The 22,803-nt window shown below is 42.6% G+C and overlaps 1 pseudogene; it reads left to right on the top strand.

Annotated features, from left to right (window-relative positions):
* Nucleotides 1–18,403: 18,403 nt before the first annotated feature.
* On the top strand, nucleotides 18,404–18,937 carry LOC147005659 (sialomucin core protein 24 pseudogene; annotated as a pseudogene).
* The last annotated feature ends 3,866 nt before the right edge of the window (nucleotides 18,938–22,803 follow it).

Raw genomic sequence — 22,803 nt, 5'->3', positions numbered from 1 at the left:
AATTCAGATCAGCAGTATCTATTTTTTTTCTTTCTTTCTTTCTGAGAAAGAGGTGAAAGGATTGAAGATTTCTCTAACAGGCTAATGCAGGTGTACAACAATGGCTTGGCTAAAAGCCAAGCTTTTAAGCCCTTGCTAAAGCCAGTGATGGTGTTAATGTGTCAGTCAACCCATTAAAGTTAACCTCAGAAGGTGTGTTGATTTTGTATTAAAGAATAAAAATAAAGTGACTTCCTCTTGGATTAATTTGACTAAGAGAAAGCCCAAATTTGAATTCTCCATCTCCCCCCACCCCCTGCCTTGCCCCCATGGCTCCTATCAGTCTGTAATCTGTGTCCTACCTGTAAGCTGTCTGTTGTGTGTACCAGTGGCTGAAGCCTATGAGTTGTGCCTTGCTCTATACTTATTGAACAGCACAGAAAACATGGCACAACCCCTTGGTCCAAGGGCATTATTCAAAATGGTAAATGGCATTTGGAATTAAGAATCACCACAATGCTGCTATGGGAATTACATTTATAGTAATTCAAAATAACACATTTTTTACTGTACTGAGACCCCTGCTGTGATCCCCCCTGAGAACCCAATCCACCAAAGCAGCAAATCTCAGTGGAGGAAGGGAAACAAGAGAGTATGTAAGACCCGAAGAGCCTAAGTCCAGGATGCCCCACTCACAGAAACACAGAAAGGGAGATCAATGCAACAAGCAAGAGTTTTATTAATCCAGCGCACTGGGGCCGTCCTGCAATCAGGGCAGAGACGACCCCAAACACACAAAACACACACCTTTTATACAACTTTTGAAAAAGGGCAGATTTTGGTAACAGCATGAGTTGGTTTAAGCCCAATGTTGGCCCGCCCCTGACCTTTTCATTCCCCCCTTTAGAAATGGTAATTAGCCAAGTATCTTTTCTTGACCTTCCCTAAGCTGCATTGGTGGCCCTGGGTGAAGTGAGGTCTTAGTCACCAGAAAAGGGAACTGAAACATTCTTGGTCATTATCTGCACCTGCCTTGCAGTCCAGGCTTTCTTGTAAAGCTTGTTTTGCTGGGTCATTCCCAGAAGGGAATGTTCATCACAACCTTCTAGTGGAAGATCCCCAACGTGCTGTTCTAGCAAGGTCTTTCAGTGGTCATCTTATGTTCTCTAAGGTCACACATTCCCACAGGTGCAGATGGACTTTAAAAGGGAACTATCCCACAATTGCTGGGTCCATATCCTCAGCCTCTGAAGAGCAGTGGGGATTCAGGGTATCTACTTATGCTATAAGTATGGAGTAAATCCTCCTTGTGGAGTCTTTAAGAGTCACTCCAGCACTGCTATGGAAATTAATGTTGATAGAGGCTTATGAAAATTAATGAATTTATTATGTTCACAGGTCCTAAAGGTGAGATAAATGGCTTATGCAGGCAGCAATGTGATCTAACAGCACTCCCAAGTAATGTACTCAGCTGAGCCGAAAGGAAGAGGAGGGCCCTCTGGGGAGATGCTTTTATTGGGTGTGGGGAAACTCTGCTAATTAAGGTTGAAATCCACCATGACCAGATAACCTACCAGATGAGTAGCATGGCAACAATCACTGCTGATTAGGCTCTGGTTCAATACTAAGCTGTTTCCTGATATAGAGGTTAAATACTTTAGTGACATTTCTCCATTAAAAAATAAATCAGGGAGAGATTTGGAAAAACTCAGCTAATTAAGGTCAAAGTCTACATTGACCTGCTAGCTTCGGGGCTCAGTGCAATATGGGAGATTCCCTTCAATGGGGAGGAACAAGAGGAGGGCTTCTCCTTCTATGACCTTGTCTGGGGAATTCTAAGGCCCCACACTCACCTCTACCTGAGGAAAGTCAACTAGCCTTAGTTTGATTATAGGATCAATTTCCTTTCTCCTGACAAAACCTGTTCAGCCAGCACCTCAGATTCCTGAAATGGTTCCCCATGCTAATGAAGCATTCCAGGTACCCTAAACCCCCAGCCAATGACTTTGTCCTTCATGGATGTCCCTGCCCTCAGTCCCCCGAAACTTTTCTGGCCTTGAATCACCTTAAGTAAAGTTGATAAGTCCCCAGAGAGCAGATTCCAATATGATCATTCACTAGAGGTACTCACAGGGTTTCCAAAACTCACCCCCACCGCCCCACCCCCACTTACTGTCTCTGCTCCTACTGCCCTTATGGATCACATCAGCTGACAATCCATGAGAGCAGGGAGACCCAGAATTGGAGTCTACACTGACATGAAAGATATGTATGGATGTGTTCAGGTCACAGTTAAGGAGACGACAAGTGCAGAATTTGTAACAGGGACAAGCCCCATCATGCTGGTTACCCAGTGAGGTGTTCCTAGCATATTTGGGAAATGTTGATACAATAGGAAAACAGAAGACTTTAAATTTTTCTTATACATGTTGTGAAAAAAATAAAACTTGAGACCTGTGATTCATGTAATTTATATCAAATAGCCCAAAGAGTTGTTTGTGAGCTTTGAAACCTGGGGCTGAGAACATAGCAGAACAGGCCAGGACATGCCCAGGCAGTCCCATCATTAAGACATTCCTGAGGCTGCTTGGCCATAAAGATAAAGATAAAGAGAATGACATGCCAGACTGCCCCAGCGCCTCCCTATCTCCCACCCTTCTGACCTAAGTTAAATGTTAACAGGCTACTGATGTTTAAATGGACCAATCATGTGAAACCGTGCCAATTCCACCCCCAGTCCCACCCCTTTTCTATAAAAACCCCTAGCTTCCAAGCCTCGTGGTCGAAACCACTGTCTCCTGTGTGAGATACGTTTTGACCCGGAGCTCCGCCATTGAACTACCTCGTGTTTTTACATCAAGATGGTCGTCTGTTCGGGATTCTTGGGTGCACGTTGAATCAGGAGTTGAGTGGGGGTTTCCCCACTAGGTTCTTTCATTTGAAACCTGAAGAGGTCAGCCCAGGAACTTTGGAAAATTCCACCAGACCCCTCCCCTCCTGGAAGAGAAAGGTCATAGAGCACATAGGCACCCCTCCCCTCCAGAAGAGAGGGACGAATTACATTCCACAGACCAAGGGGGGTGAGGGGAGGCCCAGAGCATGTAGACACATTCCGAGAGACTGTTAGCTACCTACAAACAATGGAAGCCCTTGCCACCTCATTCCCTAAAGACCAATCAGTCTAAAAGTCACACTGTTCTGCCAATCACATTGTGCCTAATGGCTGCTGCTCTAAAAACTGTATAAAAAACTCGCTGAACGGGCTATGAGGTGCATTATCCCTCTCCTCTGTGTGCAGGATGACCCCAGCATACTGGAACAATAAAATTCCTCTTGCTTTTGTATCGAGCCCCAGCTCTGCATTCTTCACTCAGGGGGTCTCCAGGAAGTTAAGGCTCACCAGAGTCTTACAAACCATGATTTTTCCCCCTTAATTTCTCTTGATTCACATCACCAAATACACCACTGTTTGGCTGGTCATCTAGATGATAAAATACAGACCAATGAATATTGTGGGTGTACACCTACTGTAAGAGGTGGTTTTTCTGTGAGATTCTTTACCTAGCCAGAAGAAGTTGGGCAGAAAAATTCAGCAACAGTGCATATTTTAAAAAGACTACTATGAATACATTAGGGCTAAGAAGGCAAACTCATCTCAGAAAGCATATGGGCTCTGGTGAAGTCACGTGTTCTATGTCTGTGGTGGATAGGGCAGCTCGTGACTGGTGTCATATCTAGGTTTGAGTTTGCCCTCTACTCTCTACAGGGTGGATGCTCAACAGCGACTGTAACTCAAGAAGGTGAAATCTAACCCTCTATCTCTGTCACCATGGTTATTTTGCATCAGTACACGTCCTGGAGGTTGGTATGGGATGGAGGCTGTCAGAAACTCACAGGAGATATCATTTTGTTCAACTACCAAACGCCTTCTCTACCACTGAAGTCTTTTATTGGGTGGAATTCATGAGACACAAATATCTTCAACTACGTGTCTACTCTAGAAGGATAGGAAACAAACCTCTCCCCCCTACCTCCTTGTCGTCTATCATCCTATCATCTGTCTGATAAACCATTAGGAGTCACCCAGTGTGTACTGCAGAACTTTCATCCTGCCCATCCTTCTGCAGAGTGCACACCCAAATGCAATCTAAGTTCTGCCTACTTAAAGGGTTTTCTTTTACCTCAATACATCAGAACCTTGACAGGGGCTTTGATGCTGCAGGTGCTTCATCAGTGTCAGGAAACCATGCAACTATCTTTAAACTAGGCCTAAAGTGTGTTTATCCTGTCACCATTAAATTGTGAGCCTATTGTTTTAAACTCAGAGGTTCTAGCTAGAATAAGGACCACTCCTTGGAAGAATAAACTCATGGACAGGTAAATCTAGACAGAAAAAGGAAACCTAAGGCAAAAGAGACACAGCCGCCCCCCCTGATGTTCAGACTCCTTAGACAGCAACAATTAGGGACAAACATGGACAGGAGAAGATGGAAAATTTTTCTCCATGTCCCCATAGTCCTTGACTGAGTTACTGTCAATCTCCTAAAACCCTTGAAGCATACACCTGTGACTAGACCATATACCTTCCTAATACCCACTCAAGAAAATGTAGTTAGAAAAATAAAGTTAGATCTTCTTGTTGCTCCCTGGGAGACTCAACTGTGAATGCCTTCCCACCATCTCAGAGAGTGAGGAGTCTCTGTAGAAGGACTCGTGTGAGTAACACACCATTCTTCCACGTGAAGCCCACCTCAGCACCATCAAACCATCTCTCCCCATACCCTGTCATCGATTGAAGCTGTCACTGTATGCTATTTAACAGTCATAAATCCACAGGGAATTGTCTATGAAACCACAGGGCTACGGAGCAAAAGAGCAATATCATCACCGAAATGTAGGAAAATTCTGCTAATTAAGGTTGAAGTCCACAATGGTCAGATAGCCTCTGGGCTCACAGCAATATGGGAGACTCCCTTCATTAGTGGGGTTTCGAGGACTTTGTCTGGGAAATTCTAAGCCCCCACACTTGCCTCTTCCTGAGGAATGCCACATAGCCTCAATTAGATTTCTCCTCAATTTCCTTTCTCCTGACAAAACCTGTTCAGCTAGCACCTCAGATTCCTGAAATGCTTCCCCATACTAATGAGGAACTCCAGGTACCTTAAGCTCCCAGCCAATGACCTTTGCCATTGTGGATGTCCCTACCCTCAACCCCCCAAAACTTTATAAGCCCTGAATTACCTTAAGTAAGTTGATCTGGTCCTGGTGTGGCCATTTGCCCCCTATGCCATCGCTGCTCCCACTGCCCTCATGGAATGTGTCAGCCAATGATCCATGAGAGCAGGGAGACCCACAAGGAAATAGTGTTGGAGTCTGTTGCGATGTCTGCCCCCAAAGCTTCCTGGAAGAGTGCAAGCCCAACCTCTTACATTTCATTTCTATTTGAAAACAAATTGCTAAGACTCATTCCTAAACTTGGGCTGCTATGGCATGAACCTAAGCTTACGGCCCCATAGAAACACTTAGCGTATTATGGAAACCTTAGGTCACCTTGTCATTTGATGTCTGGTGATTCTAGACCTCTATTTAGAGCATCTGTCAGGAGAAATTCAGATATCCATCTAGATATCTGCCCTATAACTACACTGTTAGTACTCCATGCTCTTTTTCCCATGAGTTTCTCAAATGCCTTTACATGAGCTGCTCCATAAGCCATGAGTGGAAAAGAAGCTTCACTAGTGCAGAGATTTCTCCCATTGTCTTGCTGGTGAATACTGGTTATTCAGTAGTAGTGTTCCAAACACTTCAGTGTGATATCCATGATCCGTAGTAACAAAATCCACTTAGCATCAGGCTTATTGATCAATGGTATAACATAGTCCTGGCTCGTTCATATGTCAACTTGACCCAATTTAGAGTCATTTTGGAGGAGGGACTTTGGTTGAAAAAATGCCCCTGTTAGATAAACCTATAGGCAGGCAACTCTATAGGGCATTTTCTTAATTGGTAATTTATGTGAGAGGGCCCACCTGGGATAGTGGTTCTGGGTCCTATAAGAAAACAGGCTGAGCAAACTTGCTTTTATTTATTTATTTATTTGTTTGTTTGTTTGTTTGTTTGTTTTCTTTCTGTACAGACTGACTACTCTAAAGGGCAGTTCAACAGCTCAGCCTTGGATATGAAGAATTCAAGTTTTTCATAGCCCAGGGGTAGGAGATTTCCAAATGGGGAATTTGATGGGCAAAATATGTTGGGTTACAGGAGCAGAATATAAGCATAAAAAGTTAAAAATAATAACCTTCCAAAACAAAACATGTTTGAAAGGTGGGCATAATAAGGTAATCATAGATGGCCAAAATAACCATTTGAAACAAAGGTAAGTTTGCAAGATGATTATTATATTTTTTGAAACACATACATGGTTGTTATTTCCTGGAATAGGAACCATTTGTCGTTAAGGTTACTGGTGGGGCATAATCCAATCCTTAGACACAGGGGTTTAATCATTAACAGGAATGAACTTAGTTTGTCTTTACAATAAGATGGCTTTTAAGTGTAAGATAGGTAACTACAAAAGAGAAAGAAGGAGAGAGAGAGAGAGAGAGAGAGAGAGAGAGAGAGAGAGAGAGAGAGCTCCTTGCATGTTCCAGATTAACATTGCTTCATAACAATGTGCCTAAAAACCATGATCAGTCCTTGAAGTGAAAAAAAGAGCATTAAATACAATATAATACATGTCAACTAAACATGAAGGAGACTTAAAAGGCAGGGGAGGCTTCCCTTCAATGCCTGGAGAATGAACAATGGGGAGAGAGATGGCTACATGAAAAAAGTGATGGTGGGGAAGCCAGAAATATCTCCTCATGGAGCAGCTTTCAGAGAACTTGCTTGAGAAAATTATCCCTGTGGAATCTCTGGACCAATCACAAGAACAAAGAAAAGGGCATTCTAGGACCCTTAAAGAGGAGGACAGGAATCACCTTAAAATCCAGAAAGGAGCTTCAGCAACAGTGACAGTGATAGGGAAGAGAGATAGGGAAATAGAGACATAGAGAGGAGAGGGAGAGAGAGAGAGAGAGGAGAGAGAGAGAAAGCATGAGTGAGATATAAGAGAGATATGGAGGGGCCAGAGAAACTTTTTCAGAGAAAGCCCAGAGGTTAAACATTAGAACAAAGAACATACCAGACTTTTAGAAGTTTGGGGGGTCTGGTGGAAAGTTTTGCATCATGTGATTTAGTTCCATATGGCATATGTGACAAAAAGCATAGTCAAGCCAGGTACTACAAATCAAGAGGTGTCAAGTCACAGTGAAAACTGCTCCTTAACTTTCTGTCCCAGGAGAGATTCAGGGAGGCATGGCCTGATCTCTTCCAGGATGGGATCTGGCCTTTAAGACAAGGGACCATTATCTTCGTGCTCTAACAATGAGGATTGCTAAATTACACTTTACAAGTCACTGACAACGCCAACACTTCTGCAGTTCCTTGAGGGACCTGGACATCATTTGTCATGTTAAGGAGAAGACTGTAAGAGCATCCACTAGGCCCTTCCAACCATAACATCTTTATGACCCAGAAAACTTTAGTCAAGTTTGTCTGTGCTACACATCAGTATCCTGCAAAGTAACCCCCACAGGCAGCTGATTACTGGACATATGGGGATTCAAATTAGGCCAAATATGCCATTTATCACTTGACATCAGTAAGCCTTGCTCTGAACAGGAGCCAGTAGACCATGGTGTGTCACTTGGTTTCCCCTTATTTAACCTCAATTCTGAGTCAAATTCTAGTAGTCTTTTTAAACTCTTGGTATTTCATTTTCCCTAGTGTCTACTTCCTCTGAAATGTCTTAAGTCTCTTGAAGTTTAGAAAAAAGTATATATGATGGAATTTTTTTCTATCATGAATTTATAGATAAAAAACACATTAAATTTTTGTCACACATTTATGTGAGAGAACTATCTTTCATTCAAATTGTACTGGACTTAATTATACTCTTTGTGTACTTGGCCTTGCTAAAGTTCATGGAGATAAAGAAATACTCTCTATAACTGAGATTTAGTAAACAGAGAAAGGAAATAATCTAGTATTTCAGATAATTCCAGGTTGCAACAAGAACAACTGAAGGAATAGCAGGTGTTTTGTAAGACACTATTTCTGTGGATATGGGAACACATGTTTGTTCATCCCAGACCAGAACCTGACAACAGACCAAAGTATGAATACCACCAAAGCCCAACATGGTGAACAAATGAGTTTTATTTGGGGTACTTATAGGAAGATGGGTGAGGGGTTGCTGACAGAAGTAGAAATGACTCAGAGACAGCTGCATCACCAAAGCCCACCCCAGCCTGGGTGACAATTCAGAAAACTGGGAACCTGGAGCTCATTGTACAACCTACAGGCAGCTTAGGAGATTGGAGACCGTCCTTGTCAATGATGCAGTTGGTCTGAGGCTCTGGCTTCTGCTCCCTGCAGGCTGTTTGGCTGGACCATGCTTCTCCCAGGTGGTTGGTCTTGGCTCAGAGTCTTCTGTGCAGCTTGGTTCCTCTGAGAATGACTCAGCAGTCTTTACTGGTAACTCTTGGGAAAGAAAGAGCACAGTGAATCTAGTCAGTTTCAGGAACTTCCGGAAGCAATTTTGAGTTGTTTACTCTCTGCTGTCATAAGCTCCCTTGCAGTGTCTCTCACCTCCATTTAGAAGATCCTGTTGTTTCAACTCCCTGTAAACATCCCATCTTAGGATGTCTCTGTCACATAGGAAAGATTTTAAACTTGAAGGAAAGTACTATTTATTATACAAGGTGTTATGATTAGGATGCTACAGAGAGCTCTTTTGAGATGGCATTTTGGATAAAGAGGACAGGAGAAATCACCTGACAGAGGGGTGGTGAACATAAATCCTGAAGGAAGCAATGGAGCTAGTCATGAGAACTGAAGAAATAAGGCCTGGTCTAGCAAAAACAGAAGAGGTCTAGCAAAGACCCTGAGATAAAAATGTGCCTATGTGACCAAAGCTCACAAGCCAAAGAAAGTTGGGCAGCAGTGAGCAGAACACACACAATATAAGTGAGAATTTATGATGTGGTTTGGGCTATTATACAACATGCTTTGCTTACTTTTCTTACCACTGTGACTATGCATCCAACTGTGTTATGCCAGAAACATAGACAAACAAATTTTATCTTCCCACAATGCCAGAATGTATCTAATAGAATAAATTCACAAGGTTCATTGGTTTCAAAAGCAGCAGTTTGCCAAATAATCTCATCTACCTTGATATCTGCTCAAGGTGTATTTAAGTTCTTTTATTCTAATGTTCACTGCTAATAGTAACGTTCATTACAGATCACACAGTAAATATGATACATTACAGAACAAATATACATTAAAGAGGCAACAAAAGAGTTCAAGAGTTTTCAGAAGTAAAAATGGGAGAAATGCCATAGGGTCTGTATTGTTAGACAACTCAATCCAGTTTCGGGGGAGAGGATGTGGCGACAGGATGGTGGTCAGAATTGAGAGCAGAGATGCAGCCTTAAGCCTCTCTGAGAAAGGAAAGAACAGAATCGTGTTTGAGCAGGAACAATGTGCTTATGTCCAAATAGGCAACCAAGCAGTCAGACAGATGGCAGTGAAGTTGTTAGTGTCAACAGATAGGAACTGAGCCAAGCTAAAGCCCCAAGGACAGTTGAAGGTTCTTTGGCTCTTAGTCCTTGATACACTGGATGTCAGAGAGCCAGCTAGAGCAGCTGTGCTATTCCAGTGCTACAGATCCTCAACTTAATGGTCTAAGTGAGGAAGTTGCAGGCTTTCCTTGGTCTGGAATCTGACGTTTTCTGGTCTGGCTTCTCTGATTGCCCCTATAATCTCAATTCATTCCTAATAAACCTACAGGCAGCATCCTTTCTATTCTAGGGAACAAGTCACTTATCAGTTTGTGCTAGATGGGTAGTACTGGATGGATGGTGCAGTCTCTGGGTCTACCCAGGGATTCAATCATTTTCTGTTTTCAAATAGCCAAAAGCTGCCAATGTAAATGGAGTCTTTTGGGGCAAGGCATAGCTTGCAAACCCACTCTTGTTTACAAAATGCAATAACTTAGAGTAGCACATAGCTTGATCTCAGAGTTAGGGAAGACAAAATTGTATTTTTGGATCATCATTCAGGGAGTCCATTCCATCACAGCAAGAATAGTGTGCTAGATGGTAGCACTACATATGGTGGCTTGTAGCACAGCTTGCCCACATCCTGTTCGCATTGCCAAAGTCTAGAGAGTGCAAGCTTAAGTGGAGAAGCCTAGAACCCTCAAGGCTTACCCAACACCTCTACGTCCACCAATAAGGCCTCACACCCCAAAATATTTCACACCCTCCCCAAACATCAGCAACCAGCGGGGACAATGTGTTTGAATATTTGAGCAAGAGGGCAACAGGTCATATTGGAACCGTAAGATGACACATGCATTTAATTTGGTAAGACACTTAGTTGTATAGAGCTATGGAGTTTAAGTGCGACACGCTCTGAAATCTTGTCATATTTTATGCACTTTTAATGGTTAAGTTGTACTTAATTGCATACTGCAATATACTTGACACTTTAGGCAGATCTAAGTGTCTGAGAAGTGCTCTGTGAGTTATTGTGAAATGAGCGTTGGAGGGCTATCTCAACCCAGTGGGAAGCCTGAGACCTGCCATGGAGTTGATGGCAGGTATCCTATGGAGGTCTACCTATTCACAGCTGGCTGAGGGTGCAACATTTGGAGGTCTTCATCTGGCTTCTGCATTCATCTAGAGTTTGCCATACAAAAGCAAGCATGAAATTCACTTTATGTTCAATTATTCCTCAACCATGACTTTTCAAAAGGAAGCATTGTGTCAGTGATAATTACACTGTGCTTAAATTACAAATGAAGCCATTGAAAGGAGCTAAATAGCAAAGTGGTGGTTACGCACTTGTTTTGTTTTTTTTTTTTCTTTTTTTGAAAGATAACTCGAACAGTTAATAACAATTCAGATTCCAAAATTGCTAACAGAAAATATTTCAAATCATAAAAAAGAATGTAAGATGATAGATAATGCTAATAATCTTTCTGTGGTTGTTTCATAATGTATACATACATCAAAACATCATGCATATACCATAGTTATTTATGATTTTTGTCACTTGTATCTTAATAAATTGGGGGGAGACTCTAACACACCATAAGAGGACACATTGTAAGGAAAGGAGAACCTCGCTTTCCTGCAGCAACTCTGTACAAGGCACAGAAAAGTAAGCAGGAGTGGTCTTGCCATGGACATGTGAAGCAATTCCCTAAAGAATAAATTTGTCAATTAGAGATCTATATATATAAGTCATTGAAAGAGCAGCTGTTGAGTGAGTAAATGACCTGACTAACAACATCAAAAATACAGCTGACTCTGAGAACAAGTGAAAGGAAAGATGGCTTTGTTCTGTGGAAATACATGCAGATGGATGTGAATGCCACTTACCCAAGTAGAAAAGAGTGTGGGGCTAGAGGGGAGTGTCATGTTCCAGTGAGAGTCAAAGCAGGCAGCTGCTTTCAACCTTAATGGGCAGGCCAGAGCTAGAGCCATAACCAGTATCCACATGGTACTCGATACATGAGGTAATCTCTGAGGACCGAGAGCTACATTACTCAGCTTCTTGGTACTACCACATAATACATAAGGTGGATGACTTACAAAGAGAAAAGGGTCTTTCTAGTCCGTGATTCTGAAGGTTCCAGTCCACGTTCATGGGGCCCCATTGCTTTTGAACCTCTGATGAAGGTGCCAGGTATAAGTGATAGAGAAAATAGCCCAGTTGATAAGCCAGGAAGCGTAAGAGACAGGATGGGACTAATATCTCATAATCTCTTTTATAAACATATTCTGGTAAATGTTCACCAGTCACCTCTTCTGAAAGGTACTACCCCTTCCTAATAGTGTCATTGTGGGGGTGAGGACAAGCCTTTGGGGGCCATGGCCAAACTGTAGCTCAAGTCCAAAGCCTTTCTTACTGCAGTAGGTGTGAATTTGAGATCCCTATCAATTCCATTATCTCACTTTGACTGAATACCTAGAGTTTCTAACATCTGTACTGGTGGGCTCACAACCTCCTGTAACTCCAACTCCAGGAGATCCGGCACCCTCTCCTTGCCTTTGTGGGTCCTGTGGTTATGTGAACACGCACACACACACACACACTTAAAAATAAAACAAACAAATCCTTTATATAAAAAAAAAGGGGTTGTTATTAGAAGGTGCTGATGTCTACTACTTCTCTGCCTTGGCTTTTGGCAACCACCCATTCCTAGATTCCATAACCGTGGCTCAGTTTTACCTACCAGACTCCACCACAATTCTTTATATGATATCAAACTTTCACTACCTCTCTGCCTCTTACCAAACCTTTTCCTCCCTGGGTAAACTCAGTCTCAGCCTCTGTCACAGTGTACATATTATAGACTCACGCCACACCTCCTGAATACAAGAGTGAAACACAGGTTCTGGCTCCCTGGGCAACTAAGTTCTCTATCATTGAACAGCTGTTCCATAAACGGTTAAGAAAGGACACCATTGATTACAGCTTCCATATTTCTCATTTGTGTTGGTCCCTACCTCTTGCTCTTTATTCTCATCTTGAACAAAATGCTTAGTATTGAGTTTCTGGAGTCCTTTCTCATCTATTCTTAGTGAATCATGTGAAAATTTCAAAGTCAGTCCAAAATAGCTTCTGATCAGTCACACTGCTGTGATAACCAAATAAAGAGGAAGCCAGATCCAAACTGAAGGTCAGGGACTTACAGGCTCTCGAGATCAAGTATTCTTATATAGCCCAAGGTAGGCTGGGGCAGCTCTCTATTTAGCCTCAGACTCACAATCCTTCTATCTCTACTTCATGAGTGCTAGAATTTCAGGCATGTGAAGTATATGTATTCACATGCAAGGAAGTAGAAGAATAAAGAAAACCTAACTTAGGATATTTATAAGTATGATCAACTTTTGTTTTAAAACTATGTAAATGTATTAAAAACTCAAAGAGGACACACTTTTTTTAGACAGAGCAACAATATGTTGATAACAGTTGCCTCCAGGATTGCTAGTGACTTTCTCTCTTTTATTATGTTTATGTTTTGAAATGTATGTATACACTAATGATATGCTGTTATTTTTTATTAATTTATTCATTTTATATACTGATTGCAGGCCCCCTTCTTCCTCTCCTCCCAGCCCCACCCTCACACCCCTCCTCCCCATTATCATTCCCCCTTCTCCTTAAAGAAAGGGATGCCTCCCATGGGTACCAGCCGACCCTGGCACATCAAGTTCCAGCAAGACTACATCCTCTTCAATTGAGGCCAGACAAGGTAGCCTAACTAGGGGAAATGTATCCAAAGGCAGGCAACAGAGTCAGAGACAGCCCCTGCTCCAGTTGTTAGAGGACCCACATGAAGGCCAAGCTGCTCATCTGCTACATATGTATAGGGGTCCAAGCATATTCTTTGGTTGGTGATTCAGTCTTTGTGAGGTCATATGGGCCCAAGTTAGTTGACTCTGTAGGTCTTCTTGTGGTATCCTTGACCTCTCTGGCTCCCTCAATCCTTGCCCCCACTCTTCTACAAGACTGCCCAAGTTCTGCCTAATGTTTGGCTATGGTCTCTGCATCTGTTTCCATCAGCTGCTGAATGAAGCCTCTCAGATGACAGTTGTGTTAGGCTCCTGTCTGCAAGCATAGCAGAGTATCTATCATTAATATATCAAGGGTTGGGTCTCTCCCATGGATTGGTTCTCAAGTTGGGCTAGTCATTGGCTGGCCATTCCCTCAATCTCTGTTCCATCTTTATCCCTGCACATCTTATACGTAGAACAAATTTTGGGTTGAAGGTTTTGTGGGTGGGTTGGTGTCCCCCTCCTTACACTGAAAGTCTTACCTGGTTACAGGAAGTAGTCACTTCAGGCTCCATATCCCCAGCTGCTAGAAGTCTCAGCTTGGATCAGGCCATAGACTCTTGGGAGCCTCCCCTTGTCCCATGTCTCTGATTCATCATATTGCTATCTTTACTATTTCCTGAATTTGTGAAAATATTGAATGCATCATTTACATATTCTCTGTGTACAACAATAGTTTGTAGTCTCCATTTCAGCAGTACCTTTAGTTATAATTTAATTGAACGTAATTCATAGCAAGAAGATAGTTGGATGACATACTATAAAACTATTCACGCTAAGAAGTGTGATACAGTAGCCACTTTAGAAGACAATGTCATGTGCTACAATCTCAACAAGATTCTTTCTGATGAATTCTTTTTTATGAGATATTTTCTTTATATACATTTCAAATGCTATCCCAAAAGTTCCCTATACCTTCCTCTCCCCCTCCCCTGCCCTGCTTCCCTACCCACCCACTCCCACTTCTTGGCCCTGGCATTCCCCTGTACTGGGGCATATAAAGTTTGCAATACCAAGGGGCCTCTCTTCCCAGTGATGGCCGACTAGGCCATCTTCTGCTACATATGCAGCTAGAGTCAAGAGCTCTGGGGGTACTGGTTAATTCATAATGTTGTTCCACCTATAGGGTTGCAGACCCCTTCAGCTCCTTGGATGCTTTCTCTAGCTTCTCCATTGGGGGCCCTGTGTTCCATCTTATAGATGACTGTGAGCATCCACTTCTGTATTTGCCAGGCACTGGCATAGCCTATATGAGACAGCTATACCAGGGTCCCTTCAGCAAAATCTTGCTGGCATATGCAATAGTGTCTAGGTTTAGTGGCTGATTATGCGATGGATCCCCGGGTGGGGTCTGGAAGTCACTTCCAGACCACTCTGGAAGTCAGTCTGGAGGTTCCTCAGAAAATTGAACATAATACTACTGGAAGATCCAGCAATACCTCTCCTGGGCATATACCCAGAAGAAGTTCCAACTGGCAATAAGAACACATGCTCCACTATGTTCATAGCAGCCTTATTTATAATAGCCAGAAGCTGGAAAGAACCCAGATGTCCCTCAACAGAAGAATGGATACAGAAAAATGTGGTACATTTATACTACTCAGCTATTAAAAACAATGAATTTATGAAATTCTTAGACAAATGGATGTATCTGGAGGACATCATCCTTAGTGAGGTAACCCAATCACAAAAGAAGTCATTAGATATGCACTCACTGATAAGTGGATATTAGCCCAGAAACATAGAACACCCAAGATACAATTTGCAAAACACAAGAAAATCAAGAAGAGGGAAGACCAATGGGTGGATACTTCATTCCTCCTTAGAATAGGGAACAAAATCCCCATGAAAGGAGTTACAGAGACAAAGTTTGGAGCTGATGAATTCTTATTACATCTTTGCTTTGTTTCTCATTCTCTTGTTTTTCATCTTTTTCTACCTAAAAATAAGTTTAAAGGGGAGACAGTGACAATGTTTTGATACCATCATGTTATTACACAACAGATTTCTGGAAATGCTAGAGTTCAGAGTGACAGAACAGGAGGCTTTTAGTGCAAAAGGCTCATCAGCCAGAAACCACTAATGGCTCAGAGTGAAACTTTTACAACTAATGCAGTTGAGGTATGAGCTTCTCCATTGCACAGACCATACCTTGGACAGTTTGTATCCACCGGGGGCCATGCAGAAAGAGCACAGTGTATTTTTGTTGGGGAAAAAAAAGGCAAAGATTTCAAGACACTTGGAAGCTTTGGAGACAGACTGCTCTCAACCTCGTCTTGTCAAAAATGATGACACATCGTAGTCATCCTTGGGCTTTGACTGGCCCAGCAAGAGAAACAGGCACCTGATGTCTTGTAATTTGGCCAGGGCCACCATGTGTCTTGCCCGCTACTGTCTCATATTTCTTCAGAGCTCTTTACCACCCAGTGTCTGCTAATCACAGAGGGGTCAGGTCTCTCTGCTGATATATGGCAGCTTCTGACAGCCCAAATCATATGCTTTCCAGAAAATCAACTTCTTTGATTCAAATTGTCTAGATAAATAGTGTATAAACACTGTAGATGTGCTATTATTCTCTCCAACCACAGATATCTCTGGAATTAGGCTCTAATGAAAAATATGCATCATTTAGACAGACTAATAATATGCTAACTCTACAGAACAGCATCTCACAAATGCGCATCTATCTTGTGTCTGTGCTGGCAGGATTAGCCACAGTGAGAAAAGAATGTACAATGCTGTCATTTCTTTTAATTTCTCCCTGAGAGAAGTTTCCAGTGTTAGATGGAATCAGAAGGTTAAAAATCTTCCAAAATAATAAACATATAAAACTAACAAGAGGAAGGCCATGGGTGTTCTCTGTCCAAGGTCAAAATGCATGTCCTCTGCAAAAGAATAGCTGTGATGTACAGAAATAACATCTTGAAGTAAGAAAGAAGACAAGATCACAAAGAGTGCCAATGTTCAACAGCACTTACAGCCATGCTGGATAAAGAAGAGATCAGAACTGACGAGACAAATACTTGAGAACCTAAGCAGGAAGAAAAGAAAAACTAAGACCCATTTTCAGACACCTAGGAAAAATGGTAAGTTAAATCAATGAGGACTGAGAGATCCAACTTCAGAAGTAATTTTTTTTCTTCTAGAAGTAACCAAAATAATCAGAAAAAATCAAACATATAAAGCAATTAAAAAAAAAATTAGAGATGACCCAATACCCTTCTACACTCAGGAGATCCACAGTAACCAGGGACACAGGTGAGACTCCTGCCCAAATACTCATGCCAGCTGGGACACCCATAGAGCCCAGCTGACTCGGGACCTACCCCCCCCCCCCCCGGCCAGAGTTCCATCTTCCTTCCTGTCTGCTTCTGCACCTAGGACAGATCAACAGGCCAACACCCTCTTACACCCCACAGGCTGCCTGTCTCCCAGGAGGTCTGCCTTAATCTGAGTTCAAGGCCAGCCTATGGCAGAGCAAGCTCTAAGTGAAGAAAACATTAAATTCAGGTGTGGTGGTTCATGTCTTTAATCTAGCATTCAGGAAACAGAGTCATGCAGATCTCTGAGTTCAAGGTTAATTGACAGAACAAGTTCTAAGACAACCAACTTTAGGGAGTGAAGGAGTTGGAAAACAGAAGTTTGGTGATAATGAAATAAAACAAGGAGTCCATGTTCCAGCTCCAACAAGCAACAGAACTTGGCAGCTTTTGGCCATGTGGCTCTGGTTAATACCAGAGTCAAAATTACAAAGGACTACCAGGACAATTGATGCTGGCTAGCTGGTGCTAAGAAATTGGTGGTGATTAAGAAGAGACCAGCATCACTGAGGTGAAATCTTCTGGAAAGTGTTTTCTGAGAGTACAAAGAAGCTCTGTTCCAGAGATAGCCAATGTTGTACCTTGTTCTGCAGCTGTACTTGGTAATGTGTAAGAATCACACAAGTGGTACTGGTTTTGAAAGCACTAAGGGGTTATGAAGAGTTGAGGCTTGGCACTGTGAGAGGCCATGGAAAGCCACTGGTGAAGATGCAACCTCAGTTGCAGTCTAGGACTGAAGGGGTCATGCTAAGGATTTGAGGCTTGTCACCATGAAGAGAACCTATGTGAGACTTATGGTGAAGCCTAGTTACAGTGGACAGTTACAGAAGACTCTAGCAAATTGAAACTGCCAGTACTGTGGTATGATCACCAAGAATAGCACCAGCAGTGGAGTGGAGTCACCAAGAGCCTAGATTCCTACAGAGGGCTGAGCTGGAGAAGTGACACAAGCTCTTTGGAGGAACCCAGAAGATCATGTGTGGATCCCAAACATTGGAACAAGGAGCTATTGGTGAAGCCTAGTTGCAGCAGAAGACCACAGGGTATTGGAGATGCCAGTACTATGCATGGTATGATCACAAGAACAGCAGCAGCCGTGGAGTGGATCAATCTGAGCTTAGAGTGCTATAGAGGGCAGAGCTGGAGAAGTGCCACTGGCCCTTTGGAGGAGCCTAGAAGATCATGTGTGGATCCCAGGCACTGAAACAAGAAGCATTGTAACATTGAAGTTACCTTGGAGACCCCAAGATTTTTGAGATACCAGAGCTGTGGTCTATCTGCTGAGGAAAACTGCTAACAGGGAGTGGAACCAGCCCAGGAAAAGAAGTTAGTTGTAGTCAATAAAGATGAAAAATGAGTTGGAGATCTGAAGACTGCCTTGACATCATACATGAAGATGCAGAGTTTGGAGTTTGCCCAGCTCCTTTCCTGTCTTGCTTTGGGGATTATAGTTAAGTGATTGGATGAATCTCAGAAGAGACTTTGAATTTTAGACTTTTAACATTGTTGAGACTGCTATAGACTATGGGGACTTTGGAAGTTGGACCAAATGTGCTTTTTATTATGCTATGGCTGGATAGGGCCCCCATAGACTCATGTGTTTAAACAAGCCTATGGGGCTCAGGGAGTGGAATGTGATGGTTCCACCAACTGCTCTGGGCCACCATGTGCCTCACTGAGCTCTGCTTGTCTACCTCACAGCACAACAGCAATGTAGCTAATGTGACTGAGATGCTGACCATGACCACCAAGCTGCCAGAAACCTGTGAGAGCTTCAACAGCTGTGTTTCCTGTGTTAATGCCACCATTACTAATAATATTACCTGCTCTTGGATAGATTGCCAAGAAGCAAATAAGACCTATTGTTCATGTGAATTAGTAAGTGATTGTACCCAAGTGGACAGCACTGACCTCTGTTCTGTAGTACCTCCAACCACTCCAGTGCCAACCAAGTCTATAGCTAAACCCACAACTCAGCCTTCCTCTCCTACTCCTAGTCCCTCAGTTGTCACATCACCAGGTACAGCAAATACCACTCTGACTCCAACCTCACAGCCTGCACGAAAGTCTACCTACTCCAGCTTCATTGGAGGAATCATCCTTGTCTTTGGTGTGCAGGCTGTAATTTTCTTTCTCTATAAACTCTGCAAATCTAAAGAATGAAATTACCATACTCTGTAAATAGACCCATTAAATTATTGTGGACTGGCAAAAAACAAACAAACAAACAAACAAACAAAATCCCCCAAATGATATTGGTACAGAGATAGACAAATAGATCAACTGAATAAACTCAAAGATCAGAAATAAACCCACACACCTATGGACACTTGGTCTTTGACAAAGAAACCAAAAATATACAGTGGAAAAAAAAAGCATCTTCAATAAATGGTGCTGGTCTAACTGGCGGTCTGTATGTAGAAGAATGAAAATAGATCAATATTTATTCTTTGCTCAAAGCTCAAATGGGTCAAGGACCTCAACATAAACCCAGATACACTGAATTTAATGGAAGAGAAAATGGGAAAGAGCTTCGAACTCATTGGCACAAGAGGGAATTTCCCAACACCAATGGCTCAGGCTCTAAGATCAACAATTGATAAATGGGACCTCACAAAACTGAAAAGCTTCTGTAAGGCAAAGGACACCATCAATTGGACAAACCTACAGATAGGGAAAATAAATCTTTACTAACCCACAGTCAAAATTTCTGACCCAGAATTGTTCCTGGCTAAAGGAACTGCAGGGACAAAAATGGAGAAGAGACTGAAGGAGAGGTGGCCCAATGACCTGCCCAACTTGGGATCCATCTTATGGGCCCAGGGTGCGGTGCTGGTCAGGGGTGCCAAGGCCTGACACTGTTACTGATGCTATGATGTGCTGACAGACAGGAGTCTAGCATGGCTGTCCTCTGAGAGGTCCTACCAGCAGCTGACTGAGACAGATCTAGATATTTACACCTAACCATTGGACTGAAGTCAGGGACCCTTATGGTTGAATTAGGGGAAGGATTGAAGAAGCTAAAGGGGAGAGTGACCCTATAGGAAGACCAGTAGTCTCAACTAACTTGGACCCCAGGGAGCTCCCAGAAAATGATCCACCACCCAGGCATCATACACAGGCTGGTCCAAGGACCCTGGCACATATATAGCAGAGAACTGCCTGGTCTGGCCTCAGTTGGAGAAGATGAACCTAGTCCTTGAGAGACTTGAGGCCCCAGGTAGGGAGGAGGCCTGTTTGTGGGGGGCTCCACCCTCTCCAAAGCAAGGGGGAGGAAAAATGGGATGAGGAACTGTGGGAGGGGGGACTGGGAGAGGGGCCAACAGCTGGAATGTAAATAAAGTGATTTTTTTTTTAAATTAAATCTTAAGATCATGTATTAAAACAATCTACTCCATTCCTGAAGAAACAAACCAAAAGAAACCTACAACTAGGAAATCTGGTAATTAAAAAAAAAATTATAATGTTTTAAAAAAATTCTCCTAAGTTTCTAGGCTGATGAAAGTTACACACATTGGCCTCATTTTTTTTTTCCTTTTATATAGCAAAACTTTAAAAGCATTGAAGATAGCCTTCTAAGTCAGTTTTCTTCTCCCACTGTGATAAAATGCTCTACAATTTATGAGAAAAGTTGTTTATTTTAGCTCACAGTTCAAGGTTGAACACATTATAGTGGGAGAGAGAGGAGCTTGAAGCAGCTGATCACATTATGTGCCCAGTCAAAAGAGAGGAAGGCAGCAACGAATGCCTACATACCGCTGGGTTCCTTTCTTGTACAAGATCCCATAGGGTCCTAAAAACAGTGCAGTAAAAAAGAGTTATGTCTGCCTCCCTCTGAGTTAATATCCTCACTCTCTTCCATTGTCTGTAGAGAAGATAATTTTGGGTCACATTCTATACCGCAAACTTAGCGAGACTCTCTTCTCCTATGTGATGTCTGATGAAAATAATAGTGTGGGCTGTTGCTTTCCACCATTATATGGCTGGAAGTTGAATTGTTTGCAGAGAGCAGTGAGCAGGTGCAGTTATCACATGCAGGCCTTTGGTTTCTTCACAAATAGGACACCGTGCCAATGCAATTGTTGAATGGGCCTTCTGCTTCTTCTCCACAATGGCAGAGTGGTACAGAGTATTATCATGGCCATTATCATCGGTGTAAGACTCAGAGAGTGACCTCCCATTCTAGAGACCACATTTAACAAACACAATCGTTTGGATTTTATAATTGGAAGAAATGCAGATATTGTCATCAAATCCATTTTTATTGTTTTACATCCAAGCCCCGAGCTGCCTCTGTACTGCTTATACCTTCAGAGTAGCCCATAGAATGACAAAGACAGCTCATGGCTGGGAGTTCCAGAAGGCCAGCCTGAGCTGAGCTCCACAGTCCCACACTTCTGTGTTCTTCCCCAGGCCAAACAGGAACTTGAGCCGGAGGCCTGGTGTGCTCCAGCTAGGTGGGTTTGTTTGTTTGTCTTTTCCTCTTACCTAATAGGTTTTCTCCACCAACAAAATTGAAAGTATAAAAGTTTATTGGGGGCAACTCTTGGGTAGATTACCTGATCCCTCAGAGGACGTGTGGGGTAGGGAATTCAAGGAGAGAAAAATGCAGAGAGAGAAGTGAGGTGAGTCTGGATTATATAGGGAAAAGCCTCTGGGGCAAGGGAAAGCCCATCTCCTGAGCTGGAAAGATCAGGGTAGAGGCAAGAGTATGCCAGCCATACCTTTTAACAGGTCCAGACTGAGGGATGCTGGCAGGGAGAATCTGGAAGCCAGGTCCACTTTGATATGTCAAATAGGCACCTCAGCTGCTTGTCCAAGGTCTGAAACCCATCATTACCTATGCCTAGATAGCAGGTAGTTCAGACACAAAGAAATGAAACAGAAATGCCAGAATAGTATATAACAGATTATTCCAACACTTACATAAAATTAATGCTGCAAAAATAGGAAGTTGTTTTCAAATTTCTGTTCAACTTCACAAATTCTTTTCCTCGTGTGATCAACTAGAGTGACTGTCCAAATATTTTTATTCCAAAATTTCAGGCACATGTTTCATATAATATATCCAGTGTGAAATGTTCTGTTGCTGTTTTTTAGATAGAACTTGGGGAAATGTGCAATTTTGAAAGATTAATGAAGTTAGTTGTGAGGCAAACCATAAGTCAAGGTTTGATGGAGAAACCTTCATCATGAAATATCCATAAAACACAATTTCTGTGAGAATCTATTCTAATGCAAATCTAGGATCCAAGTAAACACATTGTAGGAATTGATTGTGTTTGAGGACAGATGGGAAGAGAAAGACACAAAACAAGGACCTAGGCCTGACATACTAGGATGTGAGCCCATGATAGGTTAACCAGTCAGCCTCCTACTGATTCCAGAGCAGAGGACACAAAACTCTTATAAGAAAGATAAAATATGTAGTTACTCACAGTGAAGCAGACAGCTAGGCCACCATGTTTATTACCAGTGTCTCAAACCTCAAGTCCCATTGATGCTGTACAGAGGGTGCCAGGTGGCTACTGCATGTGTATTGACTTGCATCTCAGCTAAGACATGCTGAGTTTAGAGAGCCATCCACTTCCATAGAAGTGGCAAGCAAATCTCTTCTTTGTCCAAGTGGAAGATCTCATTCCCTATGATACATCTATAAACCCTACATTCCCTGAAAAAAACACATTCCTAGCAACTGAGCAAGTACAAGAGGGTGTTCAGAGTCTGTGGTGGAGTGCCTCTCCCAATTCTTGTTATTTTTACTTAAGAACTTGTCTTACTTGCTATTTTTAAGTCTCCACTTTTGAAATAGTTGTGTCTTACAGAAGACACCAGTGTCCTTCGTCTTGGAAAGAATGAACATTGGGTCCTGAAGGCAGACATGGAAGAAAAATGAAGGGGGAACTATAGGCTACACTCAGCTACTACACAGAGCTACCCAGGTGCCTCCCAACCTCATGAAAATCATCCTGCATGACTGCTGCGTGAATGGAGTCCAGGGAAGATGTGAACCAGCATCTGATCACCCCAGGCAGGGAAGCAAGAAT

The sequence above is a fragment of the Mus caroli genome, unplaced genomic scaffold (genome assembly GCF_978045245.1).
Source record: "Mus caroli unplaced genomic scaffold, Mus_caroli_1 scaffold_3, whole genome shotgun sequence".
Taxonomy (NCBI): Eukaryota; Metazoa; Chordata; class Mammalia; order Rodentia; family Muridae; genus Mus; species Mus caroli.
Note: the sequence above shows the minus strand (reverse complement) of the source record. Positions and strands in the feature narration are given on the sequence as shown.